This window comes from Mesocricetus auratus, unplaced genomic scaffold, assembly GCF_017639785.1.
Source record: "Mesocricetus auratus isolate SY011 unplaced genomic scaffold, BCM_Maur_2.0 Super-Scaffold_100013, whole genome shotgun sequence".
NCBI classification, from domain to species: domain Eukaryota; kingdom Metazoa; phylum Chordata; class Mammalia; order Rodentia; family Cricetidae; genus Mesocricetus; species Mesocricetus auratus.
Window position 1 is genome coordinate 18,335,641 of NW_024429196.1, and position 18,692 is coordinate 18,354,332.

The 18,692-nt window shown below is 39.2% G+C and overlaps 1 pseudogene; it reads left to right on the forward strand.

Annotated features, from left to right (window-relative positions):
• Nucleotides 1-1,924: 1,924 nt before the first annotated feature.
• Nucleotides 1,925-2,735, forward strand: LOC101843464 (annotated as a pseudogene).
• The last annotated feature ends 15,957 nt before the right edge of the window (nt 2,736-18,692 follow it).

Below are 18,692 nucleotides of genomic sequence, written 5' to 3' on the forward strand. Positions count from 1 at the left end.
AAGAGTGAGTACATACCATGTTTGTATTTTTGTGACTGAGTTACATCACTCAGGATAGTTTCTTCTAGTGTCATCTATTTGCCTGCACATTTCAAGATTCCATTGTTTTCCGCTGAGTGGTACTCCATTGTGTAACTGTATCACAGTTTCTCTATCCACTCTTCAGTTGAGGGGCATCTAGGTTGCTTCCAGGTTCTGCCTATTACAAATAATGCTGCTATGAACATACTGGAACAGATGTCCTTGTTGTATGAATCTGCATCCTTTGGGTATATGCCTAACAGTGGAATTGCTGGGTCTTGTGGTAGACTCAGACCCATTTTCCTGAGGAATCTCCATACTGATTTTCAAAGTGGCTGTATGAGTTGGCATTCCCACCAGCAGTGGAGGAGTGTTCCTCTTTCTCCACATCCTCTCCAATATAAACTGTCATTGGTGTTTTTGATTTTAGTCATTCTGACAGGAGTAAGATGGTATCTCAGAGTTGTTTTGATTTGCATTTCCCTGATGGCTAAGGATGTTGAGCATTTTCTTAAGTGTCTCTCAGCCATTTTAGGCTCCTCTATTGAGAATTCTCTATTTAGTTCTGTACCCTACTTTTTAATTGGATCCTTTGGTGTTTTGCAAGAAACAATAGATACTCTTTATGGAATTTTATACATGTCTGGAAGGCAGTAGACAGCTAGTAAATCATCCCGAGACTTCTGCTACTCCTGGCTGCTTTGTGTAGCTTCTCCCATAGATATACACAATTCTCTGTAAAGGCATCTTTCAGACCATCTCCACTACACTCAAGAAGAATAATAAATATGCTCCTGTATATAACAAGAGCATTGAATATAAGTGAAATAATTTATGTGTTTAATAAATGTACTTGTTTCTTATTGCAAAAATTCACTGGTGTTACTAATAAACTATAAATTATTTGAAATTGTTACTAATTTTGTAGCATTTGTACCATCTTAACCATTAAAAATACTAGCAGGGCTGGAAAGACTGCTCAGTGGTTAAGAGTAAATACTGTCCTTACAGGGATTCGCTTCCTAGCACTCAGGTTGGGTAGCTCATAACCACCCATAACTCAAGCTCCAGGGGATCCAACACCTGCCCTCTCCTACGCTCTAGTGACATCTGTACTCACAAGTGTACAAACACACAAAATTTATTAATAAACTAAATATTTTTGTTTAAAATACAAGTAATAGCAACTGGAGAGGTAGTTTAATAAGTAAAATGTTTGCTATACAGGCCCACAGACCTGAATTCAGATCTCTAGCACACAAGGAAAAAGCCAGATACAGACCTGAATCCAGATTCCTGGAACAAATGTAAAAAAAAAATGTGGAAATGTGCCTGTAATCCCAGTACTGCAAAGCAGAGACAGGAAGATTCCTGGGGCCTGCTAGCTGACTAGTCTAGTCACTCTTAGAGACGCTTTCTCAAAAAAAAAAGAGGTGGAGATCAATAAATCAACTTCTGGTCTCTATCAATGCAAGCATGGACATACAGACCGACCTGTGCACATACACAAGCACTAAGTAACATATGTAAATATTTGTTTGACTGTTTTGTTTCTAAAAGATTCCTCATAGTTGAAAAAAATGGAAGCTACTACAGTAATCCTTGAATAATTTCCCCCTATGATATTAACTCACAAAGCAATGTCACCACTGCACATGTTCCAACCCACACCAGTAAAAAGAAGCTCACTTTACTACTCTACACATGTCTGCTAACCCATGTATACCAAATTATCCAATGCAAGTCATTCAACTATAATACTAGACAGGAGAAAAATGTCCACAAACAAACGAAAGCAATAATCTTCCAAAATATGATGCATTTCCACCTACACAAAAGATACCAGTGCAAGAACTTTAAAATTCAATCCAGGAAGCGCTGTGCGATCTCCAGGGTCTGCACCATGAGCTCTGTTGGGACAGGGTGTGACATGTCAGCCTCTGTGTTCTCTCCTGATGGAAGTCTTTTAGGTTGAGTATGCTGTGAAGGCTGTGGAAAGCAGTAGTACAGCTATTGGGATCAGATGTAAAGACGTATTGTGTTTTGGGTAGAAAAATTAGTGCTTTTTAAACTTTATGAAGAATGCTCCAACAAAGGACTTTTTAATGTTGATCAACACATTGGAATGGCAGTCACAGGTCTGTTGGCAAATACTCATTCCTTAGCAGACATAGCAAGAGAAGAAGCATCCAACTTTAAATCTAACTTTGGTTATGGCATTCCTTGCAGACAGAGTGGCCATGTATGTTACACGCTTATACTCTCTATAATGCTGTTAGACCTTTTGACTACAGTTTCATGTTAGGGTCTTACAGTGAGAATGATGGTGCACAGTTTTATGTGATTGATCCGTCAGGTGTTTCATATGGTTATTGGGGCTGTGCCATTGGCAAAGCCAGGCAAGCTGCAAAGACAAAAATAGAAAAGCTTCAGATAAAAAAATGACTTGCCATGATGTAGTTAAAGAAGTTGCAAAAATAATTTATATAGTATACGATGAAGTTAAGGATAAAGCTTTTGAACTAGAGCTCAGCTGAGTTGATGAGTTAGCTAAAGGAAGGCATAAAATTGTTCCACAAGATATAAGGGAGGAAGCAGAGAAATACACCAAGGGATCTTTGAAGGAAGAATGGGAATAAGATGATGATATGTATCATTCATTATCTTCATCATATCTTCTGTTTTACATTTCTGTGACAGTTTCATATTACTAGCACTATGGATCATATATACCACTTACCAATTTTCATTACATTTTCTTATAAACATTAAACAATAAGATAAAATCCAACCCAAAATAAATTTAATATAATGTTTAGGATGGACTTTCATCTTATATGTACTATGAAATGTTTTTAATTATACTAAGAACTTGGATAAAGGGTCTGAATTTCAATGGTGTGGTTTGTTTCCTTCCAATAAGTAGGATGTGCTTTCTCCAGGAGTTTGGCAACATAATGTGAAGCCAGACTATTTCAAGCAAAATACCCTAGAGCCACTTTTTAATTGGCATTATCGAAGATGCTCAAAATTCTATACAATGGTAAAGTACACTACAGAATACCAAGGCTTTCATGATTTGTAGGTCTGTGTGTTTTCTGTAGCCTTTCATTTTGTTGGTTCAAATTGATTGTGAAAAGACATGTAAAAGGGCCTTGTCCTGCCACAAAACAAAATGGTTTCAAGACCAAAGAATATTTTTACTGCTAGGAATTGCCTGGATGCTTCAAGCATCAGTACATGTGGTTAATACTGATGAATACTGGATTAATGTCCTGACTGTTGTTATTTAAGGAACATAATGTGGATCACTTGTTGAGCTTTGGCCCATGAGATTTCCCTTAGTCCTTCCTCCCAACCAGTAGAAAAGCATTCACCTTACAGCCAGACCTATCTGCTACTCTCTGCTCCATCATCCATCATACTGTCTAATGAAAGTTGTGTGACTTCCTTGCATCTCCTCTAGCAGAATAGTCACTTTCTGTTATGACACTGAAATGCTTTCCAGACACATCCATGTCCAACTCTGTGCTGTCAACTGATGGAGGGGCTTTGGAAGAAGAAATTGAGCCATGAAGGCTCTGACTTTATCAGTAAGTTAATCCATTTGAAAAATTTGTAAACTGGTAGTATGGAGAGATGGTAGGAAGTTGGGCTTGGATAAAGAAGTAGTCACCAGAGTATGTCCTGAAAGACATACCTTTGTCACAAGTCACTTCCTCACCATTCTCCCTCTCATTACTCAGTGTTCAATGAGGAGGCTCTTTGCTCTGCCAAATACTACTTCCTTCCATGATACTCATCCAAGCCTCAGGCCCACAGCTCTGGGTCCTGAAAACCCAGGACTGAAACCTCTGAAAGCATGAGCCCAAACAAATCCTTCCTCCTCTTTAATCTAGTCAGGGACTTGTCACAGTGACATATGAGTGCACGTGCTAATGAGAATCATGGAAATTTCCTTAAACCCACTGACCTTCAGTGTGATTTAAAACATTTCATTTCCCTAAGTAGTCCTTATGCACACACACACACATCTTCCCACATCTCCTCAGCCTGAGCACCAGGCTTTAACACTATCCTCCAAGTCTGAGAATTGCCTTGAATGGGCTAGGAGGAAGAAGATCTGATGGCATCATTATCAGGGGCTTTTGCCAGGCCTGTCTGCAGCAGCTTCCCTTATTTTTTTCTTTCATTTTCATTGTTGCTCAGTGTTAAAAGTATCTAAGGAGATGCTAGTTACAACATGACAGGATGAAAATCAGTTTTATCAAATCCAATCAAGATAAAACATCATAGAATTTTTCTACTTCGGGTATCATAGTTTAAACAAAAAACATATAATTGATGCAAAAAATGAATGCTTATGGCCCAGATGAAAGCTTAAAGGCAAAGGTGAGGATGCTGTGAAACAGTTACACAGAAATTATTCACAGTACTGTTGGGTGTGATGGGATATTTTTTCAATCACAGGCAGATAGACCTCTGTGAATTTAAGCCCAGCCTGGTTTGCATATTAAGACTCTATCTCAAATAAGAAAAAAATTATTCACAGTATTATGTTGCCTTCATTTCTTCCAAAATAGACAATGGAACATTGAGTGACCATCCTTGAGCCCCCCAAATCTGGGTTTATCCATGCAACTCACTCCCTGCAAATAAAATGTCAGGAGAAGTCCCTAGGTAGGCTTTTGTAAATGGTCAGTGGTATATGTTTAGGGTGTATTTTGCTTTGGCTGTTTATCCTCCCTTCTGACAGGAACAAGGAAACAGTTATTAAAGTATTGTGGAATCATCATTTTGTACAGTGTGAAGATTTGTCGCTTATATTGGTTTAATAAGAAGCTGAACAGCCAATAGCTAGGAAGGATTTGGGGGCAGAGAGGTTATTGGGAAGAAGAAGGACAGAGATGTGCAGAGTTGCCAAGCAAGGACAGAGGAATCAGGAGAGCAGCATGGGCAGAGTAAACGTAACAAAGCCATGAAGCAGAAATGAGTCAATTTAAGTTATAAGACTTAGGATCAGCTGAGATTTCATAATTAATGTCTCCATACTGTAATGATTTGGGAGCTGGCAGATGAAATAGAAAAATCTACCTAAATTAAAATGATAAGAGCCATATTGAAACCCTAACAATAACAAACAGTGTAAGAATAAAAGGAAGCCATGTATGGGAGTCTCATTCCTGTAACCTGAGCACCTAGGAAGCTAAGGCAGTATTGTGAGATCTAGGCCAGTCTGAACTACAAAGTGAGATCTTGTGTGTGTGTGTGTGTGTGTGTGTGTGTGTGTGTGTATCAAATACATTCACATATATATCAAATACACACACACATACATACATACATACATACATAAGAATAAGATAAACCATGGTTTAAGAAGATGAAAATATTTAACCACCAGAATAAGATATTCTAAGTCCAAATTCCTTATAAAATTAGACAATTAATTGCTTAATCATAAACACAATTTTGTGTTTAGTTTTCTACTAGTTATAATCAAAATTTATGCCAATTATCACTATTTCTATTAATTTGTTCCATATAACCCTGTACCTTGTACCCAATCCAGAGGAATACAAGGGAAAGGCATCAAAATACAAAAATCAATAGAAGCAAGAATGTATAGGGAATGGACTGGGGATTGGGTGGGAGGCTGGGAGGGCTGGTGGAGGGGAGTGGGAATGGAGGGCAGGGAGAGGGAGCTGGGACTAACATGGAAGGCAAACTTGTTCCTAATTTAAATATATAATAAAAATGTAAAAAAGAATGTATTTGTCTGTAACACATTTGTTATTTTTACTTAAAACATGAACTCATTTTTGTTGTTTTTTTTTTCGAGACAGGGTTTCTCTGTGGCTTTGGAGGCTGTCCTGGAACTCACTTTGTAGACCAGGCTGGCCTCGAACTCACAGAGATCTGCCTGCCTCTGCCTCCCGAGTGCTGGGATTAAAGGCATGCGCCACCAACGCCTGGCTAAAACATGAACTCTTTACTTGATGAATCCTTGATGGAGAATAGCCTCACTAGCTTAGCTGAAAAAAATACCCAAAATTCTCTCCAAATGTCTTCCTGCCTTCATGATGATTTCATTCTATGTGTCTAAAACCTCAGCACCATGTAACCAATGATAAGGTCTGCTGCCAGCTCAAACAGTGGATAACTTACCCACCCCAGACCAAGAATACAATGATCTGGCTTCAGTGTCTTCAGGTCCTTGCCCTGTGCTTAAGAAAGGACTTGCCCTGCCTGGATGGATCACCCTGAGTCTGCCTATACCTCAGTCTTCAGTGCCTTCCAGTCCTTGCCCTGTGCTTAAGTCTTCAGTCACTTCCTGTCCTTTCCCAATGCTTAAGAAGAGGAAGAGAACACATGAGCTCCCACTGAAAGAAACGATGGGAAGAAGGCCATATAAAAACACAGCCAATAACAGAGAAACCAATATGACACCACCAGAGTCTAGAAACTCTACTCCAGCAAGACCAGACCCTAACAAGACAGATGAAATGGAAAAGAATTACCTTCAAAACAACCTCCTGATAGTGATATAAGCCCTCAAAGAGGATATGAGAAAATCTCTTAAAGAAATGGAAGAAAACTCAAACCAAAAAAATGCAAGAAATCAGCAAATCTCTTAAAGAAAGCAAGGAAACCCACGGGGAAAAAAATCAAACAGATGAAGGAAACAATTCAAACCGTTTAAGACCTGAAAACCAAAATGGAGACAATAAGAAAAGCACAAACTGGTGGAAATTGAAAGGCTGAATAAACAATCAGGAACTACAGATGCAAGCATAACTAACAGAATACAAGAGATGGAAGACAGAATCTCAGGCACTGAAGATAAACTAGAGGAAATAGATTCATCAACAAAAGAAAGTCTGAAGTCCAACAAATCCTTAACACAATATATCCAGGACATATGGGACACCGTGAAAAGACCAAATCTAAGAATAATAGGTATAGCAGGGTGGTGGTGGTAGTGGCGGTGGCTCACACCTTTAATCCCAGCATGTGGGAGACAGAGGCAGGTGAATCTCTGTGAGTTCGAGATCAGACTGGTCTACAAGAGCTAGTTCCAGGGCAGCATCCAAAGCCACAGAGAAAACCTTGTCTGAAAAAAAAAATGAATAATAGGTATAGAAGAAGGCAAAGAAGCCCAGCTCAATGTTGCAGAAAACATATTCAACAAAATCATAGAAGAAAACTTTCCTGAAGAAGGAGATGCCTATGAAACTCAAGAATCTTACCAACCACCAAATAGACTGGACCAAAAAAAAAAGTCCCCTCACCACATAATAATCAAAACACCAAACATACAGAATAAGGAACAAATATTAAAAACAGCAAAGGAAAAAGGCCAAGTAACATCTAAAGGCAAACCTATCAGAAAGAATTACACCTGACATCTCCATGGAGATTATGATAGACAGAAAGTCCACAAACACTAAAAGACCACAGATTCCAGCCCAGACTACTATTCCCAGCAAAACTCTTAATCACAATAGATGGAGAAAACAAGACATTCCATGACAAAACCAGATTTATGCAATACGTATCCACAAATACAGCCCTACAGAAAGTTCTAGAAGGAAAACACTGACCCAAGGAAGTTAACTACACTCAAAACAACATGGACAATAGATAATCTAACTTTACCAGAAATCAGAAATAGGAGAAAAACTCACACACAAAACCACCACCACAGACAGATCCAAAGCAAGCAAGAATCAACAATCAATGGTCACTAATATACCTGAATATCAACAGTCTTAACTCACCTATAAAAAGACATAGACTAACAGAATGGATACGAAGGAGAATCCACACTTCTGCTGCATACAAGAAACACACCTCAATTTAAAAGACAGACGCTACCTCAAGGTTAAGGTTTGGGAAAAGACTTTCCAATCAAATGGACATAAGAAGCCAGTGGGTGTAGCTACCCTAATATCTAAAAAATAGACTTCAAACTAAAATTAATCAAAAGAGATGAAGAAGGCCATTTCATATTTATCATAGGAAAAATCCATCAGGAAGTCTTAATTCTGAACATACATGCCCCAAATATAAAGGCCCCCATGTTCGTAAAGCAAACATTATTACAACTCAAATCACAAATTAAACCCCAGAAACTAATAGTAAGAGACTTCAACATCCTACTCTCACCACTGGAAAGGTCCACCAGACAGAAACATAACAAAGAAACAATGGAACTAACAGAAGTTATCACCCAATTGGGTTTAACAGACATCTATAGAACATTCCATCCAAACAAAAAAGAATATACCTTCTTCTCAGCACCACATGGAACCTTCTCTAAAATTGGCCATATACTTGGCAGTAAAGCAAACCTCAACACATACAAAAAAATTGGAATGACCCCCTGTATCCTTTCAGACTACCATGGCTTAAAATCAGAATTCAACATCAACACAAATTGCAGAAACCTCACAAACTCATGGAAATTGAACAATGCTCAATTGCATCACCACTGGGTAAAGTAAAAAATAAAGAAAGAAATAAAAGACTTCCTAGAATTCAATGAAAAAAAAAGGCACAACATACCCAAACCTTTGGGATACTTTAAAAGCACTTCTAAGAGGAAAATTCATAGCACCAAGTGCCCACATGAAGAAACTGGAGAATTGCCACACTAGAGAATTAACAGAGCACCTGAAAGCTCTAGAACAAAAAGAAGCAAACTCACCCAGGAGGAGTAGAAGCCAGTAAATAATCAAATTGAGAGCTGAAATCAATAAAGTAGAAACAAAGAAAACAAAACAAAGTATCAATGAAACAAAGAGTTGGTTCTTTGAGAAAATCAACATGATAGACAAACCTTTATCAAACCTAACCAAAAGACACAGAGAGAACATCTTCATTAACAAAATCAGAAATGAAAGAGGGGACATAACAACGGACACTGGGGAAATCTAAAGAATCATCAGGTCATACTTTGAAAGTCTGTACTCCACTAAACTGGAAAATCTAAAAGAAGTGAATGATTTTCTGGATAGATATCACTTACCAAGATTAAATAAAGAAAAGATAAACAATTTAAACAGATCTATAGGCCATAAAGAAATAGAAACAGCCATGAAAAGTCTTCCAACAACAAAAAAAAGTCCAGGACCAGATTGTTTCAGTGTGGAATTCTACCAAAAATTCAAGGAAGAGCTAATACCAACATTCTTCAAATTGTTCCATACAACACAAGCAGAAGGATCACTGCCAAATTCTTTTTATGAGGCTACAATTACATTAGTCCCCAAACCACACAGAGACACAATGAAGATAGGGAATTACAGACCAATCTCCCTCATGAACATTGATGCAAAAATACTCAATAAAATACTGGCAAATCGATTCCAAGAACACATCAGAAAAATCATACATTATGATCAAGTAGGCTTCATCCCAGGGATGCAGGGATGGTTCAACATACAAAGATCCATCAATGTAATCCACCATATAAACAAGCTGAAAAAGAAAACCACATGATCACCTCACTAGATGCTTTAAAAACCTTTGACAAAATCTAACACCCCTTCATGATAAAGGTCTTAGAGAGATCAGGGATAACAGGAACATACCTAATCATAATAAAAGCTATATACAGCAAACCAACAGTCAGCATCAAACTAAATGGAGAGAAACTAAAGGCAATTCCTCTAAAATCAGGAACAAGACAAGGATGTCCACTCTCTCCATACCTTTTCAATATTGTACTTGAAGTTCTAGCTAGAGCAATAAGACAACAAAAGGAGATCAAGGGGATACAAATTGGAAAGGAAGAAGTCAAACTTTCACTATTTGCAGACGCTATGATAGTCTATGTAAGTGACCAAAAGAAATCAACCAGGAAACTCCTACAGCTGACAAACACCTCCAGCAAAGTGGCAGGATACAAAAGTAACTCAAAAAATCAGTAACCACATATATATAGACAATAAAGGGGATGAGAAAGAAATCAGAGAAACATTACTCTTTACAATAGCCACAAACACCATAACATACCTTGGGGTAACTCTAACCAAATAGGTGAAAGACCTGTATAACAAGATCTTTGAGCCTTTAAAAAAAGAAATAAAGAAGATACCAGAAAATGGAAAGATCTCCAATGCTCTTGGATAGGTAGGATCAATGTAGTAATAATGGCAATCTTACCAAAAGCAATCTACAGATTCAATGCAATCCCTATCAAAATACCAGCACAATTTTTCACAGACCTAGAAAGGACAATCCTCAACTTTATATGGAAATACAAGAGACCCAGGATAGTTAAGGAAACCCTGTACAATAAAGGAACTTCCAGAGGCATCACCATCCCTGACTTCAAGCTCTATTATAGAGCTATTGTTGTGAAAACAGCTTGCTATTAGCACAAAAACAGTCAGGTAGACCAATGGAATTGAATTGAAGACCCTGATATCAAACCACACATCTTTGAACACCTGATCTTCGACAAGGAAGCAAAAACTATACAATGGAAAAAAGAAAGCATCTTCAACAAATGGTGCTGGAGTAACTGGATGGTGGCATGTAAAAGACAACAGATAGATCCATATCTATCACCATGCACAAAACTTAAGTCCAAATGGATAAAAGACCTCAACATAAATCCAGCCACACTGAATCTCTTAGAGGAGAAAGTGGGAAGTACCCTCGAACGAATTGGTAGAGGAGACCACTTCCTGAACATAACACCAGTAGCACAGACACTGAGATCAACAATTAATAAATGGGGCCTCCTGAAACTGAGGAGCTTCTGCAGGGCAAACGACACAGTCAGCAAGATAAAATGACAGCCCACAGAATGGGAAAAGATATTCACAATCCCCACATCTGACAGAAGACTGATGTCCAAAATTTATAAGGAACTCAAGAAGCAAGTCTCCAGAACACCAAAGGGTCCAATTAAAAAGTGGGCTACAGGACTAAATAGGGAATTCTCAATAGAGGAGACAAAATGGCCAAGAGACACCTGAGAAAGTGCTCAACATCCTTAGCCATTAGGGAAATGCAAATCAAAACAACTCTGAGATACCATCTCACTCCCATCAGAATGGCTAAAATAAAAAACACAAATGACAGTTTATGCTGGAGAGTATGTGGAGAAAGGGATACACTCCTCCACTGCTGGTAGGAATGCCAACTTGTGCAGTCACTTTCTAGATCGATATGGGAATTCCTCAGGAAAATGCAAATCAGTCTACCACAAAATCCAGCAATCTCACTCTTAGTCATATACCCAAAAGATGTACCCTCATACAATATGGACATCTGCTCAACTATGTTCATAGCAGCATTATTTGTAATAGCCAGAACCTGGAAAGAACCTAGATGCCCCTCAACTGAAAAGTGGATAGAGAAAATGTGGTCCATTTGCATAATGGAGTACTACTCAGCATAAAAGAAATGGAATCTTGAAATTTGCCGGCAAATGGATGGCACTAGAAGAAACCATCCTGAGTTAGTTAAACCAGTCACAAAAAGACAAGTATGGTATGTACTCACTCATACATGGATATTACACATGGAGCAGGGCACTACCAACCCACAATCTCACCGCCAAAGTGTCTGGGGTGCAGGGAGGACCCTAAGAGAGATATGCATGGTAACTTGGAGAAGGGTTATAGGATGAGATCTCCTAATTGGATTGGGGGGGAGAAGTGGAGGGCAGAAGGAGATTGGAGAAAGAGAGGGGAAAAGAGGAGGGGAGAGGAGGAAGGTTGAGCCAGTGTACGAATAGAGAAAAAAGGATGGAAGATACCATAAAAGAGGGAGACATTATAAGTCAGAGGAGAGATATGGCACTAGTGAGATCATCACAGATCTACAAGAATGACACCAACTGGCATTAAGGCTACCTTAAATGCCCTCCCATGATAATAAGAATGATGACTACATTATATGCCATCCTAGAATTCTCACCCAGTGGCTTATGGGCACAGAGGCAGACACCAACAGCTGTGAACCAAATTGAACCCCTGGAACCCAGTTGCAAAGAGGACTGATGACCAAACGAATCAAGATCAGGCTGGCGAAACCCACAGAAGCAGCTGACCTAAACAAGGAGGAACACATGGATCCCCAGACTGATGACGGAAGGACCAGCATGGGACTGATCCAGACATCACTCCCACCGAACCTGGGTGACAGAGAGGAGGCCTTGGCAATCTGTGGGATCTTGGATAGTAGAGCAGTATTTATTCTTGGCATACAGGTGGACTCTGGGAACCCATACCACGTGGAGGGATGCTCTCTCAGCCTGGACACATGGAGAAGAACCTAGGCCCTTACCAGGATGATGTAACAGACTCTGAAAAACCCTCATGGAAGCCCTTGCCGTCCCTGGGGAGCAGAGGGGGGATGGAGTGGGTGTGAGGGGTTGGGAGTATTGGGAGGTGGAGGAGGAGGGGAAGGAGAGGGAACTGAGAGTGACATGTGTGAAAGGTTAAATAAAAAAGTATGAAAAAAGAATACAATGATCTCTGAATATATAAAGAGGCCAAACCAGAGAAATTAATTCCCCTACAGTCCTGAGGAAACCTAAGACATAAGACACATAAGCTACAAACTGGAAGAATAGAGAGGCAGGACAAGCTTACTAGAGCTCTCTTCATGATCCTATGTGCCCAGGACATTAACACAGCATGCATTGTGTTGGTTTATACCATATGATCTTTGTGACACAGTGGCTGTGTCACACCTGATAGTCAAAGTCAGGTAGATAGTAGCTCAGTCCCTGAGGCTGGATGTCTCAGCAGACCCAATCTGTTATTGAAGTCTTCAGTGACGTCTAGAGAACTGTCAGTCTTCAGTCTTTTGAATACCTAATGATTCTAGTTTTAATATCAACAAAGAAATGCATCAGAAATGGGTAGATGATCTTGCCAACAAGAGTCAAGGCAAGCAGGCAAAAAGCAGACATCGCCTCCTTTCATGAACTTTTTTTTCTGGGCTGCTACCTGAAAGGGTTGCCCATATTTAGAATGGGTCTTCCTGTTTCAAATAATCTGATTAAGAGACCCCAACTCCCCAGTGGCTTAGTATTTTAGTTGACTCCAAATCCAGTCAGTTTGGCCACCAATTAGTAGAGGGAAGAGCTGAGTCAGCTAAGTAAAGTGTAACAACTACATTAGGTAATGTTATTGTCATTGAAGAATCACATACACTAGAAATGTTCAGCTAGATAACTGCCTACATTGGGAGTAAAGCAAATGAGAGCTGCATTGTGTACTCTTTAATGCTAGAGAAGTTTAACCTTCAGTATACTATGACAATAGTGAAAGACCACCAAAGACTCTCAGAGCATGAATACATGGTCAGCTGTCAATCCATCAGTAACACCCTAATAATTACAGTCCCTGCAAAAAAACCCCAAGCTAGGAGGGAATGTCTTCCCAGGGTTGGAAATGCTTGATCAGTGGTTAGAGGACCAACTGCTCTTGTAGAGAACCCAAGTCAGTTCCCAGAATCAGTGGTGGGCAAGTCACAATCCCCTACAACAATAGTTCCAAAAAGATCCAATGCCTTTACCATCTGTGGTCATCTGAATTCATGCACACACACACACACACACACACACACACACACACACACACACACACACACACACACACGTTCTAAAAGGGTAAACATATCCAGAACAGGAGTCCAAGCTCCTGACATCAGAAGAAAGATCGATCTCCCAGGAGATACTGTCTCTGGTGACTGGGTCCCCAGCTCAATATGCACAGGCATACTCTTGGATTTTTTATTCATAATTTCTTTGAGGTATTTAAACGTCTATGAGATAGGTAGAGCCAGAATTTCTCTCACTCCAAACAGTAGTGCAGGAGTGATATCAAAATAGAAAATAATTCATATATATTCAAGTGTGTGTGTGTGTGTGTGTGTGTGTGTGTGTGATTTTCTCTTAATGCAAGTGAGAATTTGGACTCAGTACCAGGCCTTATGGTTCAGAGCTCCAGTAATAGTCTGACCTAGAAAAAAATCTAGTAAATGTGTAGCAGTCAGTGACAGGTAGAAAGACCCACTTGTCATGAGGTTCAGGACATAAGTATCAATCTAGACTTCTAAAATGCAAAAGGCCTTGAAGTAGGAATAGGTGGATGTCCAATAAGGAAAATAACAGTTTGGAGTTTTTAGTGTGAGTGTTTATAATCACAGACAGCAATTGCATGCTCTAGGTCTTTGAATTTACTCTTGAGACAAATCAGAATGAAAACTCCTATTGCCTTTCAATAAGATCCACCTGGAAAGACAGAGGCAGACATTCTCTCCAGGACATACCCCAGCTGGAGGCATAAATGAGTTTAGCAGCTGCCTTGACACATCTCCATTTAAAGTCAAGGATATTTTGAACATTACTTACTTTGGTACTAATGATTTTAGGGTCTGGTAGCTGGAGTCAGATATCTCTAGTCATATTATTTTCAAAAATGATCGCTATTCTCACTTACTTTGATATTTTTCTATATATACCACAGAATTGCTTCTCCAAGCATAGAATACCTCAGGCTCCCTGTGGCTTTCTTCTATACATGCCCAGATTCCTAGTCCAGAAATTTTTATTGATAGGCTTGGCATAGAATGTGAACATGTGCATTTTTTTAAACTCCACAGGCAACTCTAATGCAAAGCAGGATGAAGAGGTACCCACTGAAGTAAAATCCATGATGGATAACCTGTTTGCCTGCTTGCCATGGACCAGATGTTTAACTGAAGTATGGACACACAATTAGTTATTTGCCCTTCATCACAAGGTTGTATTGTTGATACTATTATTTCATGATATTTAAGTTAAGAAATAAGTAAAACAGATTGAGTGATTTTCTCAAAGTCACAAGTCACATCAGAAATGTATGATGGAGGCAGGATTTAAGCCTAGACAGTTCCAGGTTCTCTCTAATTCCCCCCCCCCGTGTGTGTATGTGTGTGTGTGTATGTGTGTGTGTGTGTGTGTGTATGTGTGTGTGTATGTGTGTGTGTGTATGTGTGTGTGTGTGTGTGTGTTCCTTATACAACACAACAACAAAAACAATTTCTGTAGCCCTATAGCCTATGCAGTACCTTATATATTTCAATTCTTAAAATCTTAATATTTAAATAACTTCAAATCTAAATAAGTTGTGCTTGCATACCCATTGCATTAATTTTTTATAACTTCTAAGGATGCCTACATTCTGTCAGTGATGGAATTCTGACTCCCTATTACAGCATTCACTGAACATGTTTCTCTTTACCAGGAACTTGGATGTGTCCATGGTTACATAAAATTAGTTTGAGGTATGTCCCCAATAAAAGGGTTGACAGTTGAGATCATGAGTCAAAGCACATGACTTGTTAAGGAATTATAATGATTTGATAAGGAATTTGAGTGTATGTAAGTGCTCTGGAGTGTGATCAACTTGCATATTTCAAAGAAGAGAAAAATGAATTCAAAGATGTGGGAGAAACACTACAAAGAAGATAATTGCATAAGAACGACTCAGAAGATCAGCTTCTGAAGTGGGAGGACACCTGTGCCCTACCCACATTAATACAGTCACAATCTCCATGGACAAAACCTGGAATGAAATATATATAGCTAGACATGATTCTGGTATGGAGGCAGAGTTGATGATCACTTCAATTTCTAGTGCCTTGTGGCTTCCTTATTAGGGAAATTAGGAAAAGTTATGAAATTAACAAGATGGAATTCCATGACATGAGAAAGTTCTCAAAGTTTCCAAGTGGTCTTTACATAATACACAAAGAAAACCTTCACGAGAGAATTCTACATATATGCATAGCAATGGAGGACTACTGCCTTTGAATGTCCTGATGTTGAAGACAATTAGAAAGCCCAAGGAGAAAAATGTAGATTAACAAATGTATGCACCTGAAGGCTAGAGGCTGCCAAAGCAGCAAGGACTTTAGGAGCCAATATCTCTGAGAAAGGGGAAGTACCAAAAGTTGAGGCCCAAAGCAGTCATTGTGTTTTCCCTGGTTTGTTCATGAGTGTGGGCAGAAGGGCCAGTGGAATGGTTTAGTGGGGAAAGGACTTGCTCCCAAGCCTGCAAACCCGAGTTCTATCCTCAGAATCCATGTGGTGAACTGACTCCAGCAAGTTGTCCAAATTTTCCTCTGACTTCACAGTACATGTGCGTACACACACACACACACACACACACACACACATGCATGAATGCATGCACACATGCACACACACATACACACCCACACCCACACACACACACACAGTGAAAGAGAGACAGAGAGAATAAACAAATAAACTTAAGAATAAGGACAAGAATTAAAATAACATCTGTAAATCAACTCAATCCCAGCTGGGATATGGCAGCATTCTTCCTCCCCTATGCTACTTGCACACCAGAAGCAAAAGAGAATTCTCTGTGTAAAAATTCGGCACCTCAAGCAACCCTAGCATGTTCACATAGAACAGCTATGAAGACAGTCATCTCTTGAAAGGGGGGTAACCATGTTACCCTATACTGTAGTTTTGAGAGTTGTAGAGGAAGTCTGTTTGTAAATTATCTGGCACACCAATTCTGACACCAGAGAAATCTGATAGTGATTGACGAAAAAATATCTAGTTAATTCATAACTTTCAAAATACTTCCCAATAGTCTTTCCACTGACAAGAGAGACTGGGGAGGTGACAAGTTTACTTTTCTGCTGTAGAAGAACAGACTATGATTATACTATCACCTAGATTAGAACTCAGACACAGACACATTTCTTTGTCATTGCCCGGGCAAGAAACCAAAAGCCAGCAAAGACAACAGCTCATTAATAGAATAGGCACAGCTGGAAGAGTACTTAAACTATACTTTTCTAGTCACCCTCACTATGTCAAATTACAGTCTGTTCTGTTTACAATTAAACAAAGTTTCTGTATATAGCATTACACCCTGAAGTTTCATAATCAAAAGAAAAAATAATTATCCTTTCTCTATGGGTGTTCCTTAATGACTGAAAATGGAAATGCATTATCTGTGCTTTCAAAGTCCCTGTATTGTTCTGCTCATAGAACTTCAGGATACAGCGCTCTAGTAAAATTAAATGTACTTCAAATTTATTAAGTGTTTTAGAAACAATTTTCCCTATTACTATATTTTTAAGTACAAATCACAAGCTAAGAAGATGAAGCATAAGAAACATAGGTACCAACAACAGCCATATAATTTGAAAAGAATAAAGGCTAAATTAAGAAATACCAGCCGGGCGGTGGTGGCACACGCCTTTAATCCCAGCACTCGGGAGGCAGAGGCAGGCAGATCTCTGTGAGTTCAAGGCCAGGCTGGACCGACAGCCTCCAAAACAATGCAGAGAAACGCTGTCTCGTAAAACCAAAAAAAAAAAAAAAAAAAAAGAAATACCAGTTACATTTTACTTGTGATACTTAGTCATAGGGTTTTTAATTTCTTAACTGATTCTTTGAGAATTGCATACTATTTTGATCATACTCACTCTTCCTCCCCCAAATCTACCAGATCTACCCCCTTCCCTGCTTGTCTAACTTTGTGTCCTTTTTCTCATAACTATAAAATCCAATCTGTGCTACACATATTCCTGCATACATAGCCTTCCATTGGAGCTTGATCAACATACTAGGAGTCACACTCTTTAAGGAAAACTGACTCTTCCATCTTACGGTAGTTATCAATTGCCAACAGCTCCTTACACAGGGGTGGGACTTTGTGCCTACTTTTACTCTCCATACTGAGGTTTGGTCTCGCTTGAAGTTGCACAGGTCATACTGTCACAACTAGTATGAGTTCATTTGTGTAACTGCCATGTTGTTTCTGGAAAACAGTGTTTCCTTGTAGTCAGCTATCCATTCTGGCTCTTTATCTTTCTGCTTCCTCTTCCATAATGATTCCTAAGCTTTGAGAGGGAGAATGACATAGATGTCCCATTTAGGGATAAACTTCCCACATTCTCTTATTATCTGTATCTTGACCAGTTGTGGGCTTCTTTGTAGATCACCATTTACTGCAAAAAGAAGCTTCTTTTATAAGATTTGAGAGATGGCGTTACCTCACTCAGGATGGTTTCTTCTAGTGTCATCCATTTGCCTGCAAATCTCAGAATTCCATTGTTTTTTTCTGCTGAATAGTACTCCATTGTGTAAATGTACCACATTTTCTCTATCCACTCTTTGGTTGAGGGACATCTAGGTTGTTTCCAAGTTCTGGCTATTACAAATAATGCTGCTATGAACATAGTGGAACAGACATCCTTGTTGTATGAATGGGCATCTTTTGGATATATGCCTAAGAGTGGAGTTGCTGGGTCTTGTGGTAGGCTTATTCTCATTTTTCTGAGGAGTCTCCATACTGATTTCCAAAGTGGCTGAACCAGTTAGCACTCCCACCAGCAATGGAGGAGTGTTCCCCTTTCACCACATCCTCTCCTGCATAAATTGTCCTTGGTGTTTTTGATTTTAGCCATTCTGACAGGAGTGAGATGGTATCTCAGAGTTGTTTTGATTTGCATTTCCTGGATGGCTAAGGATGTTGAGCACTTTCTCAAGTGCCTCTCACCCATTTTAGACTCCTCTATTGAAAATTCTCTATTTAGTTCTGCAGCCCACTTTTTAATTGGATCCTTTGGTGTTTTGGAGACTTGCTTCTTTAGTTCTTTGTAAATTTTGG